The sequence below is a fragment of the Mustela lutreola genome, chromosome 6, assembly GCF_030435805.1.
Source record: "Mustela lutreola isolate mMusLut2 chromosome 6, mMusLut2.pri, whole genome shotgun sequence".
Classification (NCBI taxonomy): Eukaryota; Metazoa; Chordata; class Mammalia; order Carnivora; family Mustelidae; genus Mustela; species Mustela lutreola.
In genome coordinates, this window is record NC_081295.1 from 22,283,685 (window position 1) to 22,297,717 (window position 14,033).

The following is a 14,033-nucleotide window of genomic DNA, read 5'->3' on the forward strand; positions in this document are numbered from 1 at the left end:
CAACAGCATCTCATGAGAGGAAGAGTCCACTGAAGTGGCAAAACTTCATTGTTGTCTCATTTTTTAAAAAAGATTTTATTTATTTATCTGACAGAGATCACAAGTAGACAGAAAGGGAGGCAGAGAGAGAGGAGGAAGCAGGCTCCCCACTGAGCAGAGAGCCCGATGCGGGCCTCGATGCCAGGACCCTGAGATCGTGACCTGAGCTGAACGCAGTGACTTTAACCCACTGAGCCACCCAGGCACCCCTCATTGTTGTCTCATATTAAGAAATTGCCAGAGCCACCCTAGACTTCAGCAACCATATCCTGACCAGTCAGCAGCCATCAACATCCAGACAAGACCCTCCACAGCAAAAAGATTATGACTTGCTAAAAGGTTAGCATTTTTTAGCAATAAAGTATTTTTAAGTTAAGGTCTGTACGTTATTTTTGTAGACACGATGCTATTGCACACTTAACAGACTACACCGTGTAAACATAATTTTTATATGCACTAGGAAATGCAAAATTCATTTGAATTGCTTCATTGCAGTATTTGTTTTATTGAAGTGGTCTGGAACCAAATGCATAATATATCTGAGGTATGCTAGCAATTTTATTTAGAGTTCCCAAAAAGATACCTAAAATTACATTTTGCTCTTGTTCTATCTATTGTACATTTACTGATTCTTCTGAGATTATCAGAATGTTTTTCCCAGCTCTATTATTAAAAATAAATGTATCTAACATATTAACTATAGTCAATTTACTTTCCTGCTTCCTAACCAAATCATAAAGGAACTATCAATTTAACCATTCATCTTTTGAAATAAGCCTCAAAGTTTTATTTTCAAAGAAATATTATTTTGATGTACGGTGCTGGTTGACTTTATTTTAACTTTAAGTAACACAATTATACATAGTAAAAACAAAATGGTTAAGAAAGTCAAGATAGTCTCAATCCCTTTTTACTTCTGGATAACAGGATACATCTTATTCAGATATTCTGGGGCTTAATTAGTGTTTTGGTGACATCACACATACAAAGTAGAAACCATGACCCCTTTCTAATGGATATAAACCATCTTAGAGTTGTTTTTTACAAGCTAATGGAAAGGGGTTTGAGAGAAAAGATTTTTTAAAATGGAAAAATTTCCTTTCTTTTCAACTGAGATCAAACTGCCATAATTTTTTTAATCATAAGATTCTAAGAGTGAGGTGAATCTAAAAACAAAGCAAAACTTTTAGAGCTTCATGTATTTGAAAACAACAGGCAAATGGAAATCAGGAAGCCATGGTTCTATTCTAGACATGCTGATAGGATTCTAAGAGCTAGTTATATATGGGGAAGAAATTCTTTTGAAGAATTCTTTTGAAGAGCTTCAGCAATTTGGTAGCAGCAGGCAACTGAAAATCAGAAAAGCATGGCTCAAGATGGTGACATAGGTCATTCCCGACTTCAGTCCCTTTTGCAAGACCAACTGGCAAATATGCATAAGGACAGTAATGTGAAAATCTCAGAACCCAGGGATAAGGCTGAAACACTACCTGAAAAACAAAGACTGAGAAGGATAACCTTAGAAGGGTTAAGAGGAGTAGCTATACTCTGACCACACTGCCCCCTCCCAGGCCCGCACAGTGCCATACCAAGAGGGGCCCCAAGGACCAATGGTTTCTACAGTGGAAGGAAAAAAGAGCCCAAAGTGGACATCTAGTTCCCCCAGCACTGCAGAGTCCTTCCCAGGAGGTCTGTCTGGATGTTGCCTCACAGGGGTCACAGGAACCCTGCAGGACTTCACCACTGAGAATCAGAAGCAGAGAAGGTAGGCAGGGTTTACAGTAACCAGTGCACAATTTTGGCAGACCACATTTCTCTTTGGAGCTGTGCCCCAGCAGAGATCCTAGGCAGTGGCTGTGCTTATTTGCAGAGCCAATCTGGTGGCCCCTTGTGGCCAGGGGCCTGGTGGGCAATGGAAATTAAAGAATGCTAATTAATAACACAAAAACATATAAATGTGTAATACTCACTGGTAATAGTAAATATATAATCAAGGTCAGATTCTCTAATACTGTATTGGTGGTGTGTAATTCATTTGCAACTCTAGTTTAAAGGTTAAAAAATAGATGTGTCTAAAAAGCTTACCTACAATAATTTGTTATTGTATAGATAATATAAAAAAGTTATAACTTGTAGCATCAGTAACTAAATGCCAAGGGGAAGAGATGTTAAAGTATAAAGTTTCCATATGCCATTGAAGTTGTTATCATTTTAAAATAGATAACAAATGGAGTTAAAGCATACTACTACAAAAAGTCATAAGATCACAAAGGAAGACAGCAAGAGAAGAAGCAAGGAACAAAGAAGGTACAAAACAGAAAGCAATGAACAAAATGGCAATAGTAAGTCTTTACCTATCATTAATTACTTTAAACATAACTGGATTAAATTCTCCCATCAAAAGACTAGAGTAGCTAAATGGATAAAACACAAGATCCAGCAATATGCTGCCTATAAGAAACTCACTTTAGTTTCAAGGATACACATAGACTGAGAGTGAAGGGATGGAAAAAGATGTTTTAAGTAATTTATAACCAAAAAAGCAGCAGTAGCTTTAAGTTAAAAATGGTCAAAAGAGACAAAGTAATTATATAATTGTAAAAGGGATCAATTTACCATAAAGATTGTAAGAATTGAAAATATTTATTTACCCAACATTGAAGCACATAACTATATAACTAAACTAAAAGGAGAGATAAAGAGCAACACAGTAATAGCTGGGAACTATTGATCATAATAAAAAAATAATAATCCACAATAAAATACATAGGAATAAATCTAATCAAGGAGGTAAAAGATCTAAACAATGAAAAGTATAAAACATTGGTAAAAGAAATTGATGACAAATAAGTGGAGAGATATCCCATGTTCATGGACTATAAAGAATCAAGGCTGTTAAAAAAGTCCATACTACCCAAAGTAATCTCTAGATTCAATATAATACCTATCAAGATTCCAATAGCATTTTTCTTTTCTTTCCCTTTTTTTTTTTTACAGAAAGAGAAAAAACAATCCTAAAATTTACATGGAACCACAAAAGACCTGCAGAGCCAAAGCAATCCTGAGAAAGAAAGGCAAAGCTGAAGGCATCATGCTTCCTGATTTCAAACTTCTTTACAAAGCTACAGTAATCAAAACAGTAAGGCATTAGCATAAGAACAGAGAGCTAGACCAAAAGAACTGTACTGAAAGCCCAGAAATAATTTATGCATATACAATCAACTAATATTTGACAATGGAGCCAAGAACACTCTGTGAAGAAGACAATCTCTTCAATAAATGGTGCTGGAAAAGCTGGATATTCACATGCAAAAGAATGAAATTGGACCCCTATCTTATGCTGCAGACAAAAATTAACTCAAAATGGATTAAAGACCTCAATGTAAGACCTGAAACCATAAAACTCCTAGAAGCAAACAGGAGAAAATTTCCTTGACATTGGTCTTGGCAATGATTTTATGGATATGACACAAAAAGCATAAGCAACAAAAGCAAAAATCAACACGTGGAACTACAACAAACTAAAAAGCTTCTACATAGCAAAAGAAATGAACAAAATGAAAAGGCAACTTACAGAATGGAAGAAAAGATTTTCAAACCACACATCTGATAAGGGATTAACATCCAAAATATATAAGAACTCATGTAACAAAAAGTAAAATAATAATAATAATAATAATAAAAAACCCAAACAACCCAATTTGAAAATGGGCAATGGACCTGAATAGACATATTTCCAAAGAAGACACACAACATGGCCAATAGAAACACAAAAGGATGCTCGATATCACTAATCATCAGGGAAATGCAAATCAAGACCACAATGAGATATCACCTCATATCTATTAAGAGAGCTTTTATCAAAAACACAAAACAACAACAACAACAAAATAAGAAATAAGTGTTGGTGAGGGTGTGAAGAAAATGGAGCCATTTTACACTGTTGGTGGGAATGTAAATTGGTGCAACCATTATAGAGAACAGTATGGAGGTTCCTCAAAAAATTAAAAACAGAAACACCATATGATCCAGCAATTTCGTTTCTGGGTATAAATCCAAAAGAAAGGAAATATCTATCTTGAAGAGTTATCTGCACCCCTATCTATGTTCACTGCAGCATTATTTACAATAGGCAAGGCATGGAAACAAGCTAAATGGCTACCCACAGATGAATAAAGAAAATGTGAGATGAATATATTTATGAAATATGTGTGTGTTCGTGTGTGTGTGTGTAATGGAATATTATTCAACCATTAAAAAAAAAGAAATTCTGTCAATTGTCACAACATGGATGAAACCTGAGGGCATTATGCTAACTGAAATAAGTCAGACATAGAAAGACAAAATCTGTACGATCTCGCTTGTATGTGGAATGTAAAAAATCTGAACTTAGAGAAACAGAACAGATTGGTGGTTGCCAGATGCAGAAGGCAGGGGATAGCAAAATGAGTGAAGGCAGTCAAAAGCTACAAACCTCCAGTTATATACTGTATTGTATATTGAAAGTTGCTAAGAGAGTAGATTTTTAAAAATTCTTACCACACACACACACACACAAACACATATACACAAATTGTAACTATGAGGGGTGATGGATGGGATAATTAACCTTATTGTGGTAATCACTTTATAATAGATACATATATCAAATCATTACCTTGTATACCTTAAACTTATCCAATGTTGTACGTCAATTATATCTCAATACAGCTGAACTGAAATAAATGAAAAAAGAAAATCCTGGCCCTATTTTAGCTTGTTCTACTAATAGAATGTATAACTTAACTAATAAGGACAGCAGTATTTCTCAATTGAGAAACTGATGAGATATCCGACAAGAAATTTGAGTTACTACCTCTAAAACTGAAAATGAACTACAGGTGATCCTTGAACAACATGGGTTTGAATGGTGCAGGTCCATTTATGGAGGTTTGTTTTTTGTTTTTATAAATATAATATAGTACTATAAATATATTTTCTTTTCCTATGATTTTCTTAACAATTTCTTTTCTCCAGCTTACTTTATTGTAAGAATATAATATATAATGTATAAAACACACAATATATGTGTTACTTGACTTTATGTTCTCAGTAAGGCTTCCAGTCAATAGTAGACTATTAGCAGCTAAGCTCTGGGGCAGTCTCCAGTTAAACACAGATTTCAGACTGTGCAGGGTAGGGAGTGTTGGCCCCCACACCATCCATGTTGTTCAAGGGTCAAGTGTATAGTCCAAAGCTTACAAATAGTTGTCATCTGTCTAGCCATTTGCTTCCATTGGTTAACCCTGGTACTTCTCCCTCCCAATTATTGCATGATATTCCTAAAAGAGATAATAGTTTTAAAAAAACTATTAAATATTGACTAGTACTCATTCATAATTTATTTAATGCTTTTAGGGCCTGGGGATACAAAAGCAGATAAGCTCTGCCCTCAAGGAACTCATAGTCTTTTTATTTATTTATTTACCTTTAAATTGCTTTCTTTTTCCTTTGACGATTTTATTTTTAGGCACTTTCTACACCCAAAGTGGGCCTCGAACTCACAACCCCCACACCAAGAGTCAAGTGCTTCACCAACCAGTCATCCCTAGATTAGTTTTAGATGAAAAATACCATATATTAGGGGCATCTAGGTGGTGGCAGTCAGTTAAGCATCCGACTTTGGTTTCGGCTCAGGTTGTGATCTCAGGGTTGTGAGACTGAGCTGTGTCTGACTCCCTGCTCAGCGCAGAGTCTGCATAGGACTCTCTCTCCCTCTGCCCCCTCCCTTTGTTCTTGCTCTCTCTCCCTCTCAGATAAATGAATCTTTAAAAAAAAAAAAAACACACACACACACCAAAACCCACATATTGGGTTCTATTTACCAAGGACTTTCTGTTCTCATAAAATTGGGAGGGAATGGCAGAATGATGTTTATAAAATACGAGCAGACTTCTAATCATGAAAACATAATGCAACTGATTTCCATGGTAGTATTCCTCAAATTTCTTCAGAAGACCATGAGGAAAATGAGTGATAATATAAAATGATAAATATAAATTATTTTTATTAACATCAAAAAACGACTGACGCCAATCAGTGAATATTAAACATGATCAGGACTTAACGGGATTTGTACTTCATTCTTTAAAACCATGTGTAAAAGAACCAAGGGATTCTGAATAACACACTGAATAGTACAGCTATGTTTAAAGATGAAATCAAAAGCTTTTTCGTCTTTCAACCAAAAATTTATCTTAACTGAAAAGACTTCTCATATATGATAAAAGGAGGCAGGGGCCAAGAATACATCATACCTGGGCACACATTCTCTTTGTGCAAAAGGAATGAAGCCACGGTGACACAGCATGAGGCTCAGTCATCATCGCATCTGCCCTAAACCATCCCACTCACCTTCTATACAGAAAGCTGATAATTGGGTAAACTAACAAAATAACAAAAGGTTAAACAGTTACAAAATGTGACTCCTGTATAACGAGGGAAGAAAACCAATGAGTAATACCCCTCACATGGGCCTATCAGATATCCAGATCTGCTCCCCAGGATTAACCTGCTTGCTCATATACAAAATAAGACAGTGCTTTATGGGCTAAAAATACATGTAAAGCTGTAAAATTCTTCACCTCTATCAGCAATTGAAAGATCTTTTTGTCCTCTAATCTGAACAGGGGTCTCTAGAAAAATTTAAAAGCATGTATAATAATCTATTTAACCTGGAACCCCTTTAGAGGAAGAAATTTAAGTTGCTTGTTTTTTAAATCAAGAGCCAAAGGGGGGGGGGGAGAAACCAAACAAAACAAAAACACAAACTTAAATTTATCTAATCTCTGTAATCTAACAATCATCTTATATGTGCTATTACTGTCATAAATGAAACACTTTAGCCCCCAAACTTAAGTCTGTCATGCATCTCCAATCCCGGTGACCCACTGCCAGATTTAGTCCATCAAACTAGAAAACACCCGGCCTCTTGCATATTCCTCACACCCAATCCACTGTTCCCAGTCTTGCCAAGCCCTATAGATTCTACCTTTGCAAAAATAATCCCCCTTCTTTATCTCAACAGCCAAGTGTGGACTACAATCCTTTTCTTGTCCTGATATTTCCAACAGATGCGTTGTTTATCTTCCGGCCTCCAATTCATTCTCCACACTATTTCCAGAGTGACCTTTCTAAAATGCAAAACTAAGCCTATCACTCCCTGATTAAAACCAGCTTCTAGGATAAGGGCCACACTCTCCCACTTAGCATCTCCACTTGATCGTGTTCCTATCTGCCTGTGACTCTCATTCACAACTCCCTTACTTTAGACACAGAGTTACATATGGATCTTGAAAGCTGCTGCATGGTCAGAAGCCTCTGTCCAGAACCGCCTTTGTCTTCTTCTACTGAATAACTCCATCTTTCCTTTGGAGTCTAGCCTGATAATAAAACCTACCCAGGAATCTCTATCTGGTTTGGGTTCTTCTATGCACCCTAGAGCCTCCTCTGCTAACATTCTCATAGCACCTCCCCACCACCTAGAAATGCTGATCCCATGGGTCAGTGCAAACCCTCAGAGGCAGGGACTGTTTCCCTTTCAACTGTGCACTGAAAACGCCTAATCTGGCACAGAGTGAGTGTGCATTAAATAGCTGCCACTGAAGCCCCTTCAGGCTTTATGAGTAAGGTAAGAGCTTACCTTACACAAGTTTACCTTACCTTTCCTGAAAACAACAACAACAAAACCCATGTCGAGGGGGTACTTAAGACCTCAGATGAACCTGTGTAAGTTCGCATAAGTAGGAATCACCAAAATAAAATAAGCAACGTACATAATTTAAAAATACACAATAAAGTCATTTTGATACTTTACATTAATAACATAAGTACCTACAATTAAGTTTACTTTTATTGAGATTCTGCTCTCTAAGCCCCTGGAAATGAGCCTTGGAAATCCCTTTTATGAAGATGGCGCCAGAGGGCTAAGAAGGAAACCCCTACCCCTCTCAAAGTCAAAGCCAAAGCAAAGGCATTGAAGGCCAAGAAAGCAGTGCCAAAAGCCACCTGCAGTCACAAAAAAAGGGAAGATCCACACATCACCTGTGTTCTGAGGACTCAAGACTCTGCGTCTCCAAAGGCAGCCCAAATATCCTCGAAAGAGCAGCCCCAGGAGAAACTAGCTGGATCACTAAGCCATCATCCAGTTCCCCCTGAGTACTGAGCCAGCCATGAAGAAACAGAAGACAGCAACACAGTGTGTTTACTGCGGATGTCAAGGCCAAAAAGCACCAAATGGAACAGGGTGTGAAGAAACTCTACGACATTGACGTGGCCAAGGTCAACACCCTGATCAGGCCTGATGGAGAGAAGAAGGCCCATGTTTGACTGGCCCCTCACTATGATGCTCTGGATGTTGCCAACAAAATTGGGATCATCTAAACTGAGTCCCACTGGCTAAATTGATATATAATTTTTTCGCCATAAAAAATTACATTTATGATTCCTTATATGCTAGAAATGTTTCAGGATTTCACCTTGTTCCATTAAGTTTCTCTTAACATAGTAGGCAGACCCTACTGTAGGTAATATTCAAACAAAGAGACATTCGCTTTATCTCTATATCTAATGGCTCTGTCATTCTGACTTTCCGTGGCAGCTTGCTGCTACCTCTTCCTTTTACAGGCTCATCCTAGCTCTCGATTCCTTTTATGTAACGAGAGTATAATTTTCAAGGCCTGCATTTACTTTACCCACTATGGACATACCACAGAATACCTTCTTATCTCTTCCCGACTCCTTTTCTTCCTGACTACCTTCTCTGTTTCTAATTATTCCCAAGAATAATCATTTACACACACACATAACACACACACTTTCATTTAATCGACAAACACTTATCAAACACCTACATGCCAGGAACTAAGTTTTTTAATTCATGTGGTTCCAGAGAAGGTGCATTCATGTAAATCCAACCTGTGACTACCACCGACAATAAGAAATGCACTTTGTGGGGCACCTGGGTGGCTCAGTGGGTTAAAGCCTCTGCCTTTGGCTCAGGTCATGATCCCAGGGTCCTGGGATTGAGCCCCACATCAGGCTCTCCGCTCAGCAGGGAGCCTCCTTCCCCCTCTCTTTCTGCCTGCCTCTCTGCCTACTTGTGATCTCTCTGTCAAATAAATAAATAAAATCTTAAAAAAAAAAAAAAAAAGAAATGCACTTTGCATAGCAAACCAGTATATGGCTGTATTTATACAGAGAAAGAAGATTTTACTCAACAAGACAACTATACTTTGCCTTGCACTGGAATTCTTTTTTGGATTCAGTTCAGTTTTGTTTTATTTCACTGTGTGGAGGCCTACTCGATTAATTATGAGTCAAGAATTATAGTTTGAAAAGCACTGTTCTTTTCTTTTTTAATAATTTATTTAAGTGAGAGAGAGACTGAGAAAAAGCATGAGGGTTTGAGGAGAGGAAGAAGCAGGCTCCCTGCTGAGCAAGGAGCCTGATGCAGGGCTCGATCCCAGAACCCTGGGATCATGACCCAAGCAAAGGCTGATGCTTAACCAACTGAGCCCCCTAGGGGCCCCTGAAAAGCACTGCTGTAAAATACAGGAAGGAAACTTGTGTTTTGGAGTAGCTACTATAATAAAAAGAAAACAAACAAACAAACAAAACCCAGTCCAAACTACCCTGGCGGGCTGAGAGAGGATGGCAAGGGAGAGGACACGGCCAGAGAGAGCCGAAGGCGAAAGTAAAAGAAATCCAGAAGTGGAGAGAGTGGACAGAAAGGGATCATTTAGGAATAGAAAATATAAAAAGGAAATCCTAAAGAGGGCACAAGAGAAGAGAGAAAAGTAGAGGCCAGAAGGAAGGAGGAGCCGAGACTGTTATGGTAGCTTCTGGGGTGAGGAAGAGCTCACAGACCGGCCTCCTTGTCCGCTCTCATCAACCCGAGTGTGGAGGGAATTCGCTGATTCATCACTGGTTACTGCCTCCCAACTGCTCTGAATCCTTCAACCTTTAAAGTTCTGCGGGGGTTTAGGAAAGCAAGCAAGTGTTACCCATGAAGGTAGAAATCCTGGGCCCGCAGCCCAGAGCCCAGAGCACTGTCTGCAGAGCACTGGATGAGATCAGCGCGGGGAACCCCAGAGAGCGACTCGCGTATGGGGAATACACTGAAAATGACTCACAAGAAAACAAACTTGAGTTCATCACAGCCACTGGCCCATCCTCATCTCATCAGTGTGAAAAGGTGCGCTCGTTCTCACTGCGATTTGGCAAGCAGGTCCCCTAACAGAAACCCTTACCCGGGGGCATTCACCTCAAGGTCCGTAAATGCTTCTTACTCTGCAATGGACTGAGGGAATAAATGCAACATGACGGTTAATAGAGTAAACATCCTTATTTACTTTATTCATTTTCAGCTAACTCTGTGTTGGAAGAACCCTAAGCAAGATAGTATTCATCCACTCTATGTATTATATTTTGAACCATTTCTTAGAGGTAGTTTTGAAACAAGCGAGACCTATTCCTGGAATAGGTGAGCCATAGAATAGCAGGCGCTAATAATATACGTGTTCATGTTCTTTTTAACCTGCACTGATTGGCATTTGTTGCTCAGTTAAAAACTCCCAGAGAACTGGTAGGAGTGTAAAATGAGAACAGGTTGGTCTTGCATGAATACGGTGAGTCACCGCCGGGCCACATGTCACCCTGCCTGTCCTGGCACAGCCAGGCCTTCCACTCGGGGCCTTCTCACTCTACTTTTGGTCACCAGTGCATGTGGAAACAGGATAGAGGGGAAACAAAAAAAGCTAAAAACTTGGTTCACTTACTTTTGTCTTCTATCAGAAGGGAACAAAGAAGTAGGGGAGAGCAGAGGGCTTATGAACAGGAAACAGAATGGGGGGAGAACTAAAGAATGTTCAAGGGTAGGGGGAGAAAGGAGCCATTGGGAGGGTGGCTGAAAACCAGGGAGAGGCTGGCGAGGTGGGCTTCTAGGTCAGGATGCTCAGGGGGCTTCATACAGATTCTGAAAGTTATGGGAGGGATGGCGGGGACAGATTTAGAACATTCCAACAAATATTTACTGAGTACTTAATTTAACATATTATTGTGGGGGCAGCCCGTACAAAGATGGGCTGCCTACTAGGAACTTACAACCTAGTAGAACAGCAGCAATCAAAAACAGTAGCAATATTGTTCTGATAATGACTAAATGGCCTCTATACCGTGCTTTAGGTCACGCAAACTATCCTTGCTCAAGAAGCATGTCTACACTGGGGACAATATGCTGGATACTAGGAAGAGAATAAAGTTGTCTTATCTTAAATATTACATTGAAATGTGAAAACAAAACTCAATATTAACAGAGCAGAAACATTACGTCTGCATGCAGAGACGTCTACAAACCCAGATGAGGTCAGAGCATCAACTTGAGGGCTGCTCGCGCTAACTACTCAGGATTTCTACCACCGTGGTTATAAAAGCAGCTGGTGAATGAGGCATGTATGGCTTAGGGCTGGGCAGCCAGCCTGTCTGGGTTTGAATCCTGGCTCTTCCACTTCCTGTTTGTGAGCAAGTTACATGATTTCTCTGTGTTTCAGTTTCCCCATCTGTACAATGAGGCGGATAGAAAGGTCATAGGGTTACTATGAGAATTGACTTAATTCAGGTTATGGTATTAAGTGAGAGTCAGTGAAGGTCAGCTGACATCATTGCTCCCTACTTGCCACCATGCACTCAAGGAGTGGTAGGAGTCAAAGGGAGGGGTCACACTCAAAAGAAATACGGCTTGGAGTGGCTGGGCTAACAGTATAGACATGGACCAGTTTGGATTCAACATCCACTTCTACGAAATGTCCCCAGAATCTTGGATGAAAAGTGCCCAGCTACCCCACCCAGGTTTCTGCACCTCCGTATATACCAGGGGCCTCTGCTACACTGGCTCCCTGTGAGTTGTTTACCAATAATTTTTATATCTGGCATTGTGTTTACCTAACATTTAGAAAAGGAATATTCGTTTGTCTCAGGATTTCAAGAAAAATAGGTAAGACTGTAAATTATCAAGAGATAAGTGGACACACACACACACACACACACACAAACTTCAACTTAAACTTATTACGGTTTTAAAACGTCTTAAAGCCTAAAACATAACAAGATGAGAAGTCCAATAATCTTATATAAATCTAATTTCTCTTGGTTTTGGGACAGCTTTCAAAATTTAAAAATGAATAGTTGACATTTTAAGATTCTAGTTAGAGGATTTCAGTTAAAAGCAGGCACCCATGCACATATACAGAGATACAGATCCCCCCCAAAAAACAACCACAACTCTACTCTTGGGCAGTTGCCATGACAACACAATGCTGAACCTACTGGGTTCTCTGTTACCCTGTTGAAGATGCTCTGTGAAAAGACACATGTGTTAGATTCTTTACTAATTAAGTGCAAAGGTTAAAAAATTCTAGATCCATAAGGTTTTCATATGGTTTAGGACTCAGAAAAGTAAATACTAAATATTTCAAGAAAAGAATTTAAAAGTAGTTACTGCAAGGCCAATTGTGGATCAAAGCAGATGTAATATGGAAGAAAACACAAAATACTTTTATTTTGTATGTTATATCATCTTTTTCCCCCAAGTTGTGCCATACTATTTTAATGGAATAATCAATTCGTATAATATAACTTAGTTAACAGAGTCTATTTTTTTTACTAACACATTTAAATACTTTCCTTTTCTGGCCAATCTATTTCAATTCATTTGGGAGCGCAAACTTCCATTTGCTAATTAGACTTAAGAAAGAAAAAATGGTGTCTACATTAATAGGAGTTTATATATTTCCAAAAAAAAAAAAGAAAAGAAAAAGAGGAAAAAAACGGTGGTGGGGAGAGAAGGGCGGGATAAGCAGGCCTTCTTCCCATTCCTCCCCCTTCTTGGATTAGCCATCTGTGCCTTTTTTGGAAGTTTCTCTCAGTCTCAGATGCTAGACTCAGATCCCCTCAAGACTCAGCTGAAGACCCTTCGTCACTCTATTCTCTTTTCCTAGGTGGTCTAATGTCTAGCCAGTGGCTTCAATTACTACCCATAGGCATATACATCCCCAGAAGGAAATAACCATCCCCATTTGTATCCCCAGAACTTCCAGATCCCTTGACCCAACTGCCTCCTAAACATGGTCATCTGGATGGTGCTGTAAGTGCAAACTGTATCCTCCTGCAGAACGCCTGACCTCAGTAAATGAAAGCCTGGAATAGTCTAGATACTCAGTACCTATCTGCAAATGAATAAATGTTTCAATCAACCAATCAAACCCATTACACAAACCAAAAAATCGAAGGGTCATTCTTGATAAGGACTTCTTTCTCTCAGTATCCAAGTATCCAAGTCAGTATCCAAGTCCCATTTTGCCTCCCAAATATTCCCCAAATCTATTCCATTTCCTAACTCCTAGCCACTACTCTCCAAGGCTCAAGTCTTTGCCTGCATTATGATAGCCGTCCCTCAACTATCAATCAGGAAAAGGCAGATGTAGTACACAGAGAAGGTTAGGCCATCAATATCGATCCATCAACCAAAGGCAAGGCACTGATCTAGACACCTCACGCATACAACCTCATTTAATATTCACAGTGACCCATTTTCTGGAAGAAACTCAACTGATCACATAGCATCAGGAGCCTCTCTGGGTCACAACCTTTGCTTTGTTTGGTCCCAACAAGCAGAGAATGATGATGAAGATGATGATGATGGTGGTGGTGGTGGTGGTGGTGATGATTAGAACTTACTGAGAACTTTTTTCAGATACTGTTTCTCAGCATTTTGAATGCATTATTAAGCTTACCACCCTCCTACAGAATAGGTGCCATTACCAACCCATTTTGCAGATGAGGAAATAGTCATACAAACTGAAGTCACTTAATCAAGATTTAAAGAAAAGAAGTAATAGAGCTGTGATCTAGGATATGAACCTGAATCTGTTTAAAAATTTGCTAAACACCTGTTTAAC

General features: G+C 39.0%; 1 protein-coding gene across 3 annotated transcripts in view; it reads right to left on the bottom strand.

The window, feature by feature from the left end:
- FIG4 (FIG4 phosphoinositide 5-phosphatase) overlaps positions 1-14,033 on the bottom strand; it is a 125,531-nt gene that overhangs the window by 22,784 nt on the left and 88,714 nt on the right. The gene's annotated exons all lie outside the window — the stretch shown is intronic.